Below are 17,431 nucleotides of genomic sequence, written 5' to 3'. Positions count from 1 at the left end.
CTCTCTCTGTCACAAAGGCTGGAGTGTAGTGGCACAATCTCAGCTCATATTTCTTTACACCATTCCATTGCATTCCATTCCATCACATTCCATTCCACTCTCTTTCACGCCACTCCACTCTACACTATACGATTTCACTCCATCCCATTCCATTCGAATCCATTCCACTACAATCCACTCCATTCCATTCCATTCCATTCCATTCCATTCCATTCCATTCCATTCCATTCCATTCCATTGCACTTTATTGCATTCCATTCCTTTCTTTCGACAGGATATCACGGTTTCACTCAGGTTGGAGTACAGTGGCACATTCTCAGTTCACATTAGATGTCAACTTTCCATTTCATTGCATTCTGCTCAATTGCATTGCATTCCATTCCATTCCATTTCATTCAATTCCATTCCATTCCACTCCGTTCCACTCCACTCCACTCAGCTACGTTCCATTGCATCTGAGTCCATTTCACTCCATTCCAATCCTCTCCACTCCACTACACTCCATTCCACTCCATCCCATTCCATTCGGCTCCATTCTACTGCACTCCACTCCAAACCATTTCACTCCATTCATTCCATTACAATCCATTCCAATCCACTCCACACCACTCCATTCTACTCCACTCCACTCTAATCCAATCCACTCAATTACACTCCACTCCACTCCTCTCCATTCCACTCCCCTCCATTTTCCGCCACTCCACTCCACTTCATTCTACTCCACTCCACTCCATTCCATTCCATTCCATTCCAATTAATTCCATTCCATTCATTTCTTTTCGCAAGATCTCACTCTGACACAGAGCCTGCAGTGTAGTTGCACAATCTCGGCTCGTATTTCTTTTGACCATTCCATTGCATACCACTCCATCTCATTCCATTACACTCCATTTCACTCCACTCCACTCCATTCCATTCCATTCCATCCCATTCCATTCGATTTCATTCCAGTCCACTCCAATCCACTACTATCCAATCCACTACATCCCATTAAATTCACTTCCACTTCTCTCTATTGATTCTATTCCTTTCTTACCACAAAATATCACTGTGTCACCCAGGCTGGCAGTGCAGTGGCACAATTTCAGCTCACATAACCTGTCAACTTTCCATTGCATGGCATTCTATTCAATTGCATCCCATGGAAATCCATGGCATTCCATTCCATTCCATTCCATTCCATTCCATTCCATTCCATTCCATTCCATTCCATTCCATCCCAATCCTTTAGATTCCACTCCGTTCCACTCCACGCCACTCCACTCCACTACATTCCATTACATCTTATTCCATTCCACTCCATTGTAATCCTCTCCAATCCACTGCACTCCACTCCAATCCATTCCACTCCATCCCATTCCATAACGCTCCAGTCCACTGCAGTCCACTCCACGCCACTACAATCCACTTTATCCCTTTCCATTTTTCTCCATTCCACTCCCCTCCACTCCACTCCGTTCCACTATATTCCTTTCCACTCCACTCCATTCCACGCCACTCCATTTCACTCCACTGCACTCCGCTGCATTCCACTCCACTGCACTGCACTTTAATCATTCCACTGCACTCCGTTCTATTCCACCTCCACTCCACTCCATTCCAGTCCACTTCAATCCACTCTATTCGAATCCATTCTATTCCACTCCAATCCACTCCACTCCAATCCACTCCACTCCACTCCATTGCACTCCACTCCATTCCACTCCACTCCATTCCACAACACTCCCTTCCACTCCAATCCACTCCACTCCACTCCACTTCCTTCCTTTCCATTCCACTCCATTCCTTTCCTTACTTTCGACAGGATCTCACTCTGTCACAAAGGCTGGAGTGCACTGGAACCATCTCAGCTCACATTTCTTTTCATGGTTGTATTGCTTTCTATTCCATTCCATTCTATTTCACTTCATTCCACTCCACTCCACTCCTCTCTACTCCAATCCACTACATTCCATTACGCTCCATAAGACTCCATTCGACTCCATTCCACTCCACTCCTGTCCAGTCCACTCCACTGCACTCCATTCCACTCCATACCACTCAATTCCATTGCATTTCACTCCATTGCATTCCATTCCTTTCTTTCAACAGGATATCACCGTGTCACTCAGGATGGAGTGCAGTGTCACAATCTCAGCTCACTTTACATGTCAACTTTCCATTACATTGTATTCTATTCCATTGCATTCCATTGCATTCCATGGCATTCCTTTCCATTCCATTCCATTACATTCCATTCCATTCTACTCCGTTCCACTCCATTCCAATCCACTCCACTACATTCTGTAACATCCGATTCCATTCCACTCCATTCCACACCTCTCCACTCCACTGAAATCCAAGCCTTTCCATTCCACTCCATCCCATTCCATTCTGCTATATTCCACTGTACTTCTGTCCACCCCACTCCACTCAACTTCATTCCATTCAATTCCATCCAATTCCATTCTTCACCATTCCACTCCACTCCAGTCCTCTCCATTTCACTCCACTCCTTTCCACTTCACTCCATTCCACTCGACTCAATTCCACTCCACACCACTCCACTCTAATCTATTCCAACCCACTGCATTCCAATCCACTCCACTCCACTCCATTCCACTCTGCTCCACTCCCTTCCACTCTCCTCCACTCCACTCCCTTGCAGTCCTCTACACTCTGTTGCACTCTACTCCAATCCACTACCCTTCTGTCCACTCCACTCCACTCCATTACATTCCACTCCACTCCACTCCACTCCATTTCATTCCATTAAACTCCATTCCCTTCCATTCCTTTCTTTACACTGGATCTCTCTGTCACAAAGGCTGTAGTGCAGTGGCACAATCTCAGCTCATATTTCTTTACACCATTCCATTGCATTCCATTCCATCACATTCCATTCCACTCTCTTTCACGCCACTCCACTCTACACTATACGATTTCACTCCATCCCATTCCATTCGAATCCATTCCACTACAATCCACTCCATTCCATTCCATTCCATTCCATTCCATTCCATTCCATTCCATTCCATTCCATTGCACTTTATTGCATTCCATTCCTTTCTTTCGACAGGATATCACGGTTTCACTCAGGTTGGAGTACAGTGGCACATTCTCAGTTCACATTAGATGTCAACTTTCCATTTCATTGCATTCTGTTCAATTGCATTGCATTCCATTCCATTCCATTTCATTCAATTCCATTCCATTCCACTCCGTTCCACTCCACTCCACTCAGCTACGTTCCATTGCATCTCAGTCCATTTCACTCCATTCCAATCCTCTCCACTCCACTACACTCCATTCCACTCCATCCCATTCCATTCGGCTCCATTCTACTGCACTCCACTCCAAACCATTCCACTCCACTTCATTCCATTCCAATCCATTCCAATCCACTCCACACCACTCCATTCTACTCCACTCCACTCTAATCCACTCCACTCAATTCCACTCCACTCCACTCCTCTCCATTCCACTCCCCTCCATTTTCCACCACTCCACTCCACTTCATTCTACTCCACTCCACTCCATTCCATTCCATTCCATTCCATTCCAATTAATTATATTCCATTCATTTCTTTTCGCAAGATCTCACTCTGACACAGAGCCTGCAGTGTAGTTGCACAATCTCGGCTCGTATTTCTTTTGACCATTCCATTGCATACCACTCCATCTCATTCCATTCCACTCCATTTCACTCCACTCCACTCCATTCCATTCCATTCCACCCCATTCCATTCGAATTCATTCCAGTCCACTCCAATCCACTAATATCCAATCCACTACATCCCATTAAATTCACTTCCATTTCTCTCTATCGATTCTATTCCTTTCTTACCATAAAATATCACTGTGTCAGACAGGCTGGCAGTGCAGTGGCACAATCACAGCTCACATAACCTGTCAATTTTCCATTGCATGGCATTCTATTCAATTTCATCACATGGAATTCCATGGCATTCCATTCCATTCCATCCCATCCCAATCCGTTAGATTCCACTCCGTTCAACTCAACTCCACTTCACTCCACTGCATTCCATTACATCTTATTCCATTCCACTCCTTTGTAATCCTCTCCAATCCACTGCACTCCACTCCAATCCATTCCACTCCGTCCCATTCCATTACGCTCCAGTCCACTGCACTCCACTCCACGCCACTACAATCCATTTCATCCCATTCCATTCTTCTCCATTCCACTCCCCTCCACTCCACTCCGTTCCACTATATTCCTTTCCACTCCACTCCATTCCACGCCACTCCATTTCACTCCACTGCACTCCGCTGCATTCCACTCCACTGCACTCCACTTTAATCCTTTCCACTGCACTCCGTTCTATTCCACCTCCACTCCACTCTATTCCAGTCCTCTTCAATCCACTCTATTCGAATCCATTCTATTCCACTCCACTCCACTCCACTCCACTCCACTCCCTTCCACTCCAATCCACTCCACTCCACTCCACTTCCTTCCATTCCATTCCACTCCATTCCTTTCCTTTCTTTCCACAGGATCTCACTCTGTCACAAAGGCTGGAGTGCACTGGAACCATCTCAGCTCACATTTCTTTTCATGGTTGGATTGCTTTCTATTCCATTCCATTCTATTTCACTTCATTCCACTCCACTCCACTCCTCTCTACTCCAATCCACTACATTCCATTACACTCCATAACATTCCATTCGACTCCATTCCACTCCACTCCTATCCAGTCCACTCCACTGCACTCCACTCCACTCCATACCACTCCAATCCATTGCATTTCACTGCATTGCATTCCATTCCTTTCTTTCAACAGGATATCACCGTGTCACTCAGGATGGAGTGCAGTGTCACAATCTCAGCTCACTTTACATGTCAACTTTCCATTACATTGTATTCTATTCCATTGCATTCCATTGCATTCCATGGCATTCCTTTCCATTCCATTCCATTCAATTCCATTCCATTCTACTCCGTTCCACTCCATTCCACTCCACTCCACTACACTCTGTTACATCCGATTCCATTCCACTCCATTCCACACCTCTCCACTCCACTGAACTCCAAGCCTATCCATTCCACTCCATCCCATTCCATTCTGCTATATTCCACTGTACTTCTGTCCACCCCACTCCACTCAACTTCATTCCTTTCAATTCCATCCAATTCCACTCTTCACCATTCCACTCCACTCCAGTCCTCTCCATTCCACTCCACTCCTTTCCACTTCACTCCATTCCACTCGACTCAATTCCACTCCACAGCACTCCACTCTAATCTATTCCAACCCACTGCATTCCAATCCACTCCACTCCACTCCGTTCCACCCCTCTCCATTCCAATCCACTCCACTCCACTCCATTCCACTCTGCTCCACTCCCTTCCACTCTCCTCCACTCCACTCCCTTGCAGTCCTCTACACTCTGTTGCACTCTACTCCAATCCACTACCCTTCTGTCCACTCCACTCCACTCCATTACATTCCACTCCACTCCACTCCACTCCATTTCATTCCATTAAACTCCATTCCCTTCCATTCCTTTCTTTCCACTGTATCTCTCTGTCACGAAGGCTGTAGTGCAGTGGCACAATCTCAGCTCATATTTCTTTACACCATTCCATTGCATTCCATTCCATCACATTCCATTCCACTCTCTTGCACTCCACTCCACTCTACGCTATCCCATTTCACTCCATCCCATTCCACTACAATCCACTCCACTCCATTCCATTCCATTCCATTCCATTCCATTCCATTGCACTTTATTGCATTCCATTCCTTTCTTTCGACAGGATGTCACGGTTTCACTCAGGTTGGACTACAGTGGCACCTTCTCAGTTCACATTAGATGTCAACTTTCCATTTCATTGCATTCTGTTCAATTGCATTCCATTGCATTCCATTCCATTTCATTCAATTCCATTCCATTCCACTCCGTTCCACTCCACTCCACTCAGCTACGTTCCATTGCCTCTCAGTCCATTTCACTCCATTCCAATCCTCTCCACTCCACTACACTCCATTCCACTCCATCCCATTCCATTCGGCTCCATTCTACTGCACTCCACTCCAATACATTCCACTCCACTTCATTCCATTCCAATCCATTCCAATCCACTCCACACCACTCCAATCTACTCCACTCCACTCTAATCCACTCCACTCAATTCCACTCCACTCCACTCCTCTCCATTCCACTCCCCTCCATTTTCCACCACTCCACTCCACTTCATTCTACTCCACTCCACTCCATTCCATTCCATTCAATTCCAATTAATTCCATTCCATTCATTTCTTTTCGCAAGATCTCACTCTCACACAGAGCCTGCAGTGTAGTTGCACAATCTCGGCTCGTATTTCTTATGACCATTCCATTGCATACCACTCCATCTGATTCCATTACATTCCATTTCACTCCACTCCACTCCATTCCATTCCATTCCATCCCATTCCATTCGAATTCATTCCAGTCCACTCCAATCCAGTACTATCCAATCCACTACATCCCATTAAATTCACTTCCACTTCTCTCTATCGATTCTATTCCTTTCTTACCACAAAATATCACTGTGTCACCCAGGCTGGCAGTGCAGTGGCACAATCTCAGCTCACATAACCTGTCAACTTTCCATTGCATGGCATTCTATTCAATTGCATCCCACGGAAATCCATGGCATTCCATTCCATTCCATTCCATTCCATTCCATTCCATTCCGTTCCATTCCATTCCATCCCAATCCTTTAGATTCCACTCCGTTCCACTCCACGCCACTCCACTCCACTACATTCCATTACATCTTATTCCATTCCACTCCATTGTAATCCTCTCCAATCCACTGCACTCCACTCCAATCCATTCCACTCCATCCCATTCCATAACGCTCCAGTCCACTGCAGTCCACTCCACGCCACTACAATCCACTTTATCCCTTTCCATTTTTCTCCATTCCACTCCCCTCCACTCCACTCCGTTCCACTATATTCCTTTCCACTCCACTCCATTCCACGCCACTCCATTTCACTCCACTGCACTCCGCTGCATTCCACTCCACTGCACTCCACTTTAATCATTCCACTGCATTCCGTTCTATTCCACCTCCACTCCACTCCATTCCAGTCCACTTCAATCCACTCTATTCGAATCCATTCTATTCCACTCCAATCCACTCCACTCCAATCCACTCCACTCCACTCCATTGCACTCCACTCCATTCCACAACACTCCCTTCCACTCCAATCCACTCCACTCCACTCCACTTCCTTCCTTTCCATTCCACTCCATTCGTTTCCTTTCTTTCCACAGGATCTCACTCTGTCACAAAGGCTGGAGTGCACTGGAACCATCTCAGCTCACATTTCTTTTCATGGTTGTATTGCTTTCTATTCCATTCCATTCTATTTCACTTCATTCCACTCCACTCCACTCCTCTCTACTCCAATCCACTACATTCCATTACGCTCCATAAGACTCCATTCGACTCCATTCCACTCCACTCCTGTCCAGTCCACTCCACTGCACTCCATTCCACTCCATACCACTCCATTCCATTGCATTTCACTCCATTGCATTCCATTCCTTTCTTTCAACAGGATATCACCGTGTCACTCAGGATGGAGTGCAGTGTCACAATCTCAGCTCACTTTACATGTCAACTTTCCATTACATTGTATTCTATTCCATTGCATTCCATTGCATTCCATGGCATTCCTTTCCATTCCATTCCATTACATTCCATTCCATTCTACTCCGTTCCACTCCATTCCACTCCACTCCACTACATTCTGTAACATCCGATTCCATTCCACTCCATTCCACACCTCTCCACTCCACTGAAATCCAAGCCTTTCCATTCCACTCCATCCCATTCCATTCTGCTATATTCCACTGTACTTCTGTCCACCCCACTCCACTCAACTTCATTCCATTCAATTCCATCCAATTCCATTCTTCACCATTCCACTCCACTCCAGTCCTCTCCATTTCACTCCACTCCTTTCCACTTCACTCCATTCCACTCGACTCAATTCCACTCCACACCACTCCACTCTAATCCATTCCAACCCACTGCATTCCAATCCACTCCGTTCCACCCCTCTCCATTCCAATCCACTCCACTCCACTCCATTCCACTCTGCTCCACTCCCTTCCACTCCCCTCCACTCCACTCCCTTGCAGTCCTCTACACTCTGTTGCACTCTACTCCAATCCACTACCCTTCTGTCCACTCCACGCCACTCCATTACATTCCACTCCACTCCACTCCATTTCATTCCATTAAACTCCATTCCCTTCCATTCCTTTCTTTACACTGGATCTCTCTCTGTCACAAAGGCTGTAGTGCAGTGGCACAATCTCAGCTCATATTTCTTTACACCATTCCATTGCATTCCATTCCATCACATTCCATTCCACTCTCTAGCACTCCACTCCACTCTACGCTATCCCATGTCACTCCATCCCATTCCATTCGAATCCATTCCACTACAATCCACTCCACTCCATTCCATTCCATTCCATTCCATTCCATTCCATTCCATTCCATTGCACTTTATTGCGTTCCATTCCTGACTTTCGACAGGATGTCACGGTTTCACTCAGGTTGGACTACAGTAGCACATTCTCAGTTCAAATTAGATGTCAACTTTCCATTTCATTGCATTCTGTTCAATTGCATTCCATTGCATTCCATTCCATTTCATTCAATTCCATTCCATTCCACTCGGTTCCACTCCACTCCACTCATCTACGTTCCATTGCATCTGAGTCCATTTCACTCCATTCCAATCCTCTCCACTCCACTACACTCCATTCCACTCCATCCCATTCCATTCGGCTCCATTCTACTGCACTCCACTCCAAACCATTCCACTCCACTTCATTCCATTCCAATCCATTCCAATCCACTCCACACCACTCCATTCTACTCCACTCCACTCTAATCCACTCCACTCAATTCCACTCCACTTCACTCCTCTCCATTCCACTCCCCTCCATTTTCCACCACTCCACTCCACTTCATTCTACTCCACTCCACTCCATTCCATTCCATTCCATTCCATTCCAATTAATTCCATTCCATTCATTTCTTTTCGCAAGATCTCACTCTGACACAGAGCCTGCAGTGTAGTTGCACAATCTCGGCTCGTATTTCTTTTGACCATTCCATTGCATACCACTCCATCTCATTCCATTACACTCCATTTCACTCCACTCCACTCCATTCCATTCCATTCCACCCCATTCCATTCGAATTCATTCCAGTCCACTCCAATCCACTACTATCCAATCCACTACATCCCATTAAATTCACTTCCATTTCTCTCTATCGATTCTATTCCTTTCTTACCACAAAATATCACTGTGTCAGCCAGGATGGCAGTGCAGTGGCACAATCTCAGCTCACATAACCTGTCAATTTTCCATTGCATGACATTCTATTCAATTGCATCCCATGGAATTCCATGGCATTCCATTCCATTCCATTCCATTCCATCCCATCCCAATCCGTTAGATTCCACTCCGTTCCACTCAACTCCACTTCACTCCACTACATTCCATTACATCTTATTCTATTCCACTCCATTGTAATCCTCTCCAATCCACTACACTCCACTCCAATCCATTCCACTCCGTCCCAATTGATTACGCTCCAGTCCATTGCACTACAATCCACGCCACTACAATCCACTTTATCCCATTCCATTCTTCTCCATTCCACTCCCCTCCACTCCACTCCGTTCCACGATATTCCTTTCCACTCCACTCCATTGCACGCCACTACATTTCACTCCACTGCACTCCGCTGCATTCCACTCGACTGCACTCCACTTTAATCCTTTCCACTGCACTCCGTTCTATTCCACCTCCACTCCACTCCATTCCAGTCCACTTCAATCCACTCTATTCGAATCCATTCTATTCCACTCCAATCCACTCCACTCCAATCCACTCCACTCCACTCCATTGCCCTCCACTCCATTCCACTCCACTCCACTCCCTTCCGCTCCAATCCACTCCACTCCACTCCACTTCGTTCCATTCCATTCCACTCCATTCCTTTCCTTTCTTTCCACAGGATCTCACTCTGTCACAAAGGCTGGAGTGCACTGGAACCATCTCAGCTCACATTTCTTTACAGGGCTGTATTGCTTTCTATTCCATTCCATTCTATTTCACTTCATTCCACTCCACTCCACTCCTCTCTACTCCAATCCACTACACTCCATTGCACTCCATAAGATTCCATTCGACTCCATTCCACTCCACTCCTGTCCAGTCCACTCCACTGCACTCCACTACACTCCATACCACTCCATTCCATTGCATTTCACTCCATTGCATTCCATTCCTTTCTTTCAACAGGATATCACCGTGTCACTCAGGATGGAGTGCAGTGTCACAATCTCAGCTCACTTTACATGTCAACTTTCCATTACATTGTATTCTATTCCATTGCACTTCATGGCATCCCTTTCCATTCCATTCCATTCCATTCTACTCCGTTCCACTCCATTCCACTCCACTCCACTACATTCTGTTACATCCGATTCCATTCCACTCCATTCCACACCTCTCCACTCCACTGAACTCCAAGCCTATCCATTCCACTCCATCCCATTCCATTCTGCTATATTCCACTGTACTTCTGTCCACCCCACTCCACACAACTTCATTCCATTCAATTCCATCCAATTCCATTCTTCACCATTCCACTCCACTCCAGTCCTCTCCATTCCACTCTGCTCCACTCCCTTCCACTCCACTCCCTTGCAGTCCTCTACACTCTGTTACACTCTACTCCAATCCACTACCCTTCTGTCCACTCCACTCCACTCCATTACATTCCACTCCACTCCACTCCATTTCATTCCATTAAACTCCATTCCCTTCCATTCCTTTCTTTCCACTGGATCTCTCTCTGTCACAAAGGCTGTAGTGCAGTGGCACAATCTCAGCTCATATTTCTTTACACCATTCCATTGCATTCCATTCCATCACATTCCATTCCATCACATTCCATTCCACTCTCTTGCACTCCACTCCACTCTACGCTATCCCATTTCACTCCATCCCATTCCACTCGAATCCATTCCACTACAATGCACTCCATTCCATTCCATTCCATTCCATTCCATTCCATTCCATTCCATTCCATTCCATTCCATTCCATTGCACTTTATGGCATTCCATTCCTTTCTTTCGACAGGATATCACGGTTTCACTCAGGTTGGAGTACAGTGGCACCTTCTCCGTTCACATTAGATGTCAACTTTCCAATTCATTGCATTCTGTTCAATTGCATTCCATTGCATTCCATTCCTTTCCATTCCATTCCATTTCATTCAATTCCATTCCATTCCACTCCGTTCCACTCCACTCCACTCAGCTACGTTCCATTGCATCTTAGTCCATTACACCCCATTCCAATCCTCTCCACTCCACTCCACTCCATTCCACTCCATCCCATTCCATTCGGCTCCATTCTACTGCACTCCACTCTAAACCATTCCACTCCACTTCATTCCATTCCAATCCATTCCAATCCAAACCACACCACTCCATTCTACTCCACTCCACTCTAATCCACTCCACTCAATTCCACTCCACTCCACTCCTCTCCATTCCACTCCCCTCCATTTTCCACCACTCCAGTCTACTTCATTCTACTCCACTCCACTCCATTCCATTCCATTCCATTCCAATTAATTCCATTCCATTCATTTCTTTTCGCAAGATCTCACTCTGACACAGAGCCTGCAGTGTAGTTGCAGAATCTCTGCTCGTATTTCTTTTGACCATTCCATTGCATTCCACTCCATCTCATTCCATTACAATCCATTTCACTCCACTCCACTCTATTCCATTCCACTCCATCCCATTCCATTCGAATTCATTCCAGTCCACTCGAATCCACTCCAATCCACTACTACCCAATCCACTACATTCCATTAAATTCACTTCCATTTCTCTCTATCGATTCCATTCCTTTCTTTCCACAAAATTTCACTGTGTCACCCAGGCTGGAAGTGCAGTCTCACAATCTCAGCTCACATAACGTGTCAGCCTTCCATTGTATGGCATCTATTCAATTGCATCCCATGGAATTCCATGGCATTCCATTCCATTCCATACCATTCCATTCCATTCCATTCCATTCTATTCCTTTCCAATCCATTAGATTCCACTCCGTTCCACTCCACTCCACTCCACTCCACTAGATTCCATTACAACTTTTTCCATTCCACTCCATTGCAATTCTCTCCAATCCACTGCACTACACTCCAATCCATTCCACTCCGTCCCATTCCATTATGCTCCAATCCACTGCACTCCACTCCACGCCACTCCAATCCACTTCATCCCATTCCATTCTTCTTCATTCCACTCCCCTCCACTCCACTCCGTTCCACTATATTCCTTTCCACTCCACTCCATTCCAAGCCACTCCATGTCACTCCACTCCCCTCCGCTGCATTCCAGTCCACTGCACTCCACTTTAATCCTTTCCACTGCATTCCGTTCTATTCCACCTCCACTCCACTCCATTGCAGTCCACTTCAATCTACTCTATTCGAATCCATTCTATTCCACTCAAATCCACTCCACTCCAATCCACTCCGCTCCACTCCATTACACTCCACTCCATTCCACTCCACTCCACACCACTCCCTTCCACTCCAATCCACTCCAATCCACTCCACTTCCTTCCATTCCATTCCACTCCATTCCTTTCCTTTCTTTCCACAGGATCTCACTCTGTCACAAAGGCTGGAGTGCACTGGAACCATGTCAGCTCACATTTCTTTTCATGGTTTTTTTGCTTTCTATTCCATTCCATTCTATTTCACTTCATTCCACTCCACTCCACTTCTCTCTACTCCTATCCACTAAATTCCATTACACTCGATAAGATTCCATTCGACACCATTCCACTCCACTCCAGTCCAGTCCACTCCACTTCACTCCACTCCACTCCATACCACTCCATTCCATTGCATTTCACTCCATTGCATTCCATTCCTTTCTTTCAACAGGATATCACCGTGTCGCTCAGGATGGAGTGCAGTGTCACAATCTCAGCTCACTTTACATGTCAACTTTCCATTACATTGTATTCTTTTCCATTGCATTCCATTGCATTCCATGGCATTCCTTTCCATTCCATTCCATTCCATTCCATTCCATTCTACTCCGTTCCACTCCATTCCACTCCACGCCACTACATTCTGTTACATCCGATTCCATTCCACTCCATTGCACACCTCTCCACTCCACTGAACTCCAAGCCTATCCAATCCACTCCATCCCATTCCATTCTGCTATATTCCACTGTACTTCTGTCCACCCCACTCCACTTAACTTCATTCCATTCAATTCCATGCAATTCCATTCTTCACCATTCCACTCCACTCCAGTCCTCTCCATTCCACTCCACTCTTTCCACTTCACTCCATTCCACTCGACTCAATTCCACTCCACACCACTCCACTCTAATCCATTCCAACCCACTACATTCCAATCCACTCCGCTCCACTCCGTTCCACCCCTCTCCATTCCAATCCACTCCACTCCACTCCACTCCCTTGCAGTCCTCTACACTCTGTTGCACTCTACTCCAATCCACTGCCCTTCTGTCCACTCCACTCCACTCCATTCCATTCCATTAAACTCCATTCCCTTCCATTCCTTTCTTTCCACTGGATCTCTCTCTGTCACATAGTCTGTAGTGCAGTGGCACAATCTCAGCTCATATTTCTTTGCACCATTCCATTGCATTCCATTCCATCCCATTCCATTCCACTCTCTTTCACTCCACTCCACTCTACGCTTTCCCATTTCACTCCATCCCATTCCATTCAAATCCATTCCACTACAATCCACTCCACTTGATTCCATTCGATTCCATTCCATTCCATTCCACTGCATTCCATTCCATTCCATTCCATTCCATTGCATTCCATTCCATTCCATTCCATTCCTTTCCATTCCATTCCATTCTATTCCATTACATTGCACTTTATTGCATTCCATTCCTTTCTTTCGTCAGGATATCCCGTTTTCACTCAGGTTGGAGTACAGTGGCACATTCTCAGTTCACATTAGATGTCAACTTTCCATTTCATTGCATTCTGTTCAATTGCATTCCATTCCCTTCCATTCCATTCCATTCCATTCCATTCCATTCCACTCCGTTCCTCTCCACTCAACTCAGGTACGTTCCATTGCATCTGAGTCCATTTCACTCCAGTCCAATCCCCTCCACTCTACTACACTCCATTCCACTCCATCCCATTCCATTCGGCTCCATTCTGCTGCACTCCACTCCAACCCATTCTACTCCACTTCCTTCCATTCCATTCCATCCCATTCCATTCCTCGCCATTCCACACCAATCCACTTCACTCCACTCCACTCCACTCCTGTTCACTTCATTTCATTGCGTTCCATTCCATTCCTTTCCATTCCGCTCCATTCCATTGTATTCCTTTCTTTCGAGAGTATCTCACTCTGTTACCAAGCCTGGAGCACAGTGGCACAATCTCAGCTCACATTTTATTTCACCATTCCCTTACATTCCGTTCCATTCCATTCCACTCCATTCCATTCCATTCTACCCCATTCCAGTCTTTTTCATTCGATTCCATTGCATTTGACTCCATTTCATTCCACTCCACTCCACTCAACTACATTACATTTCAATCCATTCCACTCCTCTCTAATCCACTCCACTCCACTTTACTCCATTACACTCCATCCCATTCCTTTCATCTCCATTCAACTGCATTCCTCTCCACCCCAATCCACTCCACTTCATTCCATTCCATCCCCTTCCATTCCTCTCTATTCCAATCCAATACACTTCACTCCACTCCACTCCCCTCCAGTCCACTCCATTTCATTGTTTTTCATTCCATTCCATTCCATTCCATTCCATTCCATTCCATTCCATTCCATTCTTTTCTTTCTAGAGTATCTCACTCTTTTTCCAAGCCTAGAGCACAATAGCACAATCTCAGCTCACATTCCATTTCTCCATTCCATTCCACTCCTTTCCAGTTCACTCCTTTCCATTCCCTTCCATTCCATTCCATTCCACTACTTTCCACTTCTTTCCACTCCACTCCACTCTACTCCACTCCACTCCATTCCACTGCACTCACCTCCACTCCACTCCACCAAATTCCACTCCACTCCTTTCCATTCCATTCCTTTCCATTCGATTCCATTCCATTCCATTCCATTCCTTTCCATTCCATTCCTTTTCACTCCATTGCTTTCCTTTCCTTTCTTTTGACAGGATATCACTGTGTCACTCAGGCTTGAGTGCAGTTGCATAAACTCGGCTCCCGCTACATATCATCTTTCCATAGCATTGCATTCTATTCAAATGCATTCCATTCCATTCCATTGCATGCCATTCCATTCCATTTAATTAAATTCCATTTCATTCCTTTCCCGTCAACTCCACTCCACTCCACTACATTTCATTACTTCGGATTCCACTCCCTTCCATTCCACTCCTCCCCACTCCACTGCTCGCCACTCCTCTCCATTCCACTCCATCCCATTCCATTCTGCTCCATTCCTCTGCACTCCACTCCACCCCACTCCACTCCAATTCATTCCATTCCATTCTATCATATTCCATTCCTCTCCATTCCACTGTACTCCACTTCACTCCATTCCATTCCACTGCAGTCCTCTCCATTCCATTCCTTTCCATCCCATTCCATTTCACTCCATTGCACTCCATTCCCTTCTTTCATCAGGATATCACTGTTACCCCGGCTTGAATGCAGTGGCACTATATCAGCTCACATTTCTTTTCACCATTCCATTCCATTCCTTTCTATTCTATTCCATTCAATTCCATTCCATTCCACTCCTTTCCACTCCACTCCAGTCAACTCCACTCCACTCCATTCCATTCTTCTCCATTCCATTTCATTCCTTACCTGTCAACTTTCCGTTGCATTGCATTCTATTACATTGCATTCCATTCCATTCAATTCCATTCTTTCCACTCTGTTCCACTCCACTCCACTCCACAACATTCCATTACATCCGATTCCGTTCCACTCCATTCCACTCCTCTCACCTATTCTGCACTGCACTCCACTGCATTCCACTCCATCCTTTCCCATTATGCTCCATTCCACGGCCATCCCCTCCTCCCAACTCCACTCCACTTCATTCCATTCCATTCCTTCACATTCCATTCCACTCCTTTCTACACCACTCCACTCCACTCCAGTCCACTCCATCCCATTCCATTCCATTCCACTGCAATCCATTCCATTCCTGTCTTTCAAGAATATCTCACTCTGTCACCCAGCTGGGAGTGCAGTGGCAAAATCTCAGCTCTCATTTCATTTCACCATTCCATTCCAATCCATTCCACTCCATAAACTACACTCTACTCCACTCCAATCCATTCCACTCTCCACTCCACTCCATTCCAGTCCACTCCACTACTTTCCATTCCATCCCATTCCATTCCACTCCTTTCCACTTCACTCCAGTCCACTCAACTCCACTCCATTCCATTCCTTTCCATTCTACTCCATTCCATTCCATTCCTTTCTTTTGACAGGATCTCACTCTGTCAAACAGGCTGGTGAGCAGTGGCACAATCTCAGCTCACATTTCATTTCACCATTCCATTCCATTCCACTGCACTCCACTCCACTTCACTCAATTCCACTACACTCCACTCGAATCCATTCCATTCCATTCCATTCCATTTCTTTCTTTTGACAGGATGTCCCTCTGTCACACAGGATGTAGCATAGTTACACAGTCTCAGCACACATTTCTTTTCACCATTCCATTCCATCCTCTCCATTCCACTGCACTGCATTCCATCCCACTCCACTCCACCCCATTCCATTCCATTCCACTCCATTCAATTGCATTCCTTTCTTTCCCCAGGAACTCACTCTGTCACAAAGTCTGGAGTGCAGTGGCACAATCTCAGCTCACCTTTCATTTCACCATTCCATTCCATTTCACTGCACTACACTCCACTCCACTCAATTCCACTACACTCCACTCGAATCCATTCCATTCCATTCCATTCCATTTCATTTCTTTCTTTTGACAGAACGTCCCTCTGTCACACAGGCTGTAGCATAGTTGCACAGTCTCAGCACACATTTCTTTTCACCATTCCATTCCATTCCTCTCCATTCCACTGCACTCCACTCCACCCCACTCAACTCCACCCCATTCCATTCCATTCCACTCCATGCAATTGCATTCCTTTCTTTCCACAGGATCTCACTCTGTCACAAATGCTGGAGTGCAGTGGCACAAACTCAGCTCACATTTCTTTTCACCATTCCATTCCATTCCACTACACTCCACTCTACTGCATTCCATTCCACTACACTCCACTCCATTCCATTCCTTTCCATTCCATTCCTTTCCATTCCATTTCATTTCACTCCATTGCATT

The sequence above is a fragment of the Pan troglodytes genome, chromosome Y, assembly GCF_028858775.2.
Source record: "Pan troglodytes isolate AG18354 chromosome Y, NHGRI_mPanTro3-v2.0_pri, whole genome shotgun sequence".
In the NCBI taxonomy this organism is placed as follows: Eukaryota; Metazoa; Chordata; class Mammalia; order Primates; family Hominidae; genus Pan; species Pan troglodytes.
Note: the sequence above shows the minus strand (reverse complement) of the source record.